Genomic DNA, 1183 nt, shown 5'->3' with positions numbered 1-1183 from the left:
TCCTTTCCCTTTCATCTTTCTCATTGACCAATGGGCTTGGAGAATTAAGGCCACGCCCCCATTCTGCATTCTAGTGGGGCCCTGGTTACGCCTCCTGTGGCTCAGTCACACAGCCGCCTGGTAGGTGACTGGAGGTGTTCGCTGATGTGGCCCCAACCCTGCCTCCCTCCCCACCCCATGATGTTAGAAGAGACTCGACAGAGTCAATTGGCAGCAGCCAAGAAAAAGGTAAGACACAACAGGTCATGGCCCCCCAACCTAGCCAGAGATCCCCTCCGATGACAAGACCACTGCCAGAGTACATGCCACTCCTGAGGCACCCCCTAACCCTGGCACCTCTGGGCTCCCCCCACCAAAGTCTCATCAGTCAGCCCTGCCCCCTCAGCAAGCAGCCCAGCCTCTGCCCTCGCCAGTCGCCCCATGGTGACTTTTGGCAGGTGACTCCAGGGTCTCCCTGCTCCATACTCACCCCTCACGTCCTGCTGTCCCAAGCCCAACCTCCCTGGGTTCTTTGGGCTCAGCTGTCCGAGGACCTGGGTCCCCCAGCCCCAGCCGCCCACCATCACCAGTCATCCCTAGGTGACTTTGGACTGGTGAGTCCTGGGGTTTCCTGCTGCAGACTGTACTCTCCCCTCCTGCTGACCCAAGCCTGACCTTCCTGGGCTCTTTGGACTGGCATCTCCAAGGACCTGGGCACCAGCCCTACGTCCCACTCCCCCATCATGGATCAGCAACTCAGCCATTGCACTGATGTGGTTCCCCCCACCCCCAGGAGGAGTGGAATGTAGTGATGTCACAGTGCCCCTAGGAACTGTCGTTACTGCTGCAAGACTGGCCTATGATCTTACAACCCAGTCCCCTAAGCATTCTCGCTCCATTTCTGGTTCCTCTGGCCACAGCACAAATTTCCAGCTGGAAGGAGAATGGGGACTATGGGACTTAGGAGCAACAGGTTTCAGGTTGCCTTACGCCCTTTGCATAGACATTGACTTTGTGAAAAGCCTACATTTCCCCTGTGAGATCAAATGTTGACAGTATCTCTGGGTGGCAATGGGAGAATGGGTTTGGTTTGGTTTTCTCCCAGCCTTCTACTCTCCAGAGAGACTTTAACATATTTTTCTGAGTTCTCCACCTCATATTCTAATTCTCCACAGTTCTGGGACCAGACTGCCCTTCAGTCAGT

The 1183-nt window shown here is 55.7% G+C and overlaps 1 pseudogene; it reads left to right on the top strand.

Moving 5' to 3' along the window:
- The first annotated feature begins 144 nt into the window (after nt 1-144).
- Nucleotides 145-1183, top strand: part of LOC105509266 — a 12473-nt pseudogene continuing 11434 nt past the window's right edge.

The sequence above is a fragment of the Colobus angolensis genome, unplaced genomic scaffold, assembly GCF_000951035.1.
Source record: "Colobus angolensis palliatus isolate OR3802 unplaced genomic scaffold, Cang.pa_1.0 Scaffold172, whole genome shotgun sequence".
In the NCBI taxonomy this organism is placed as follows: Eukaryota; Metazoa; Chordata; class Mammalia; order Primates; family Cercopithecidae; genus Colobus; species Colobus angolensis.
Note: the sequence above shows the minus strand (reverse complement) of the source record. Positions and strands in the feature narration are given on the sequence as shown.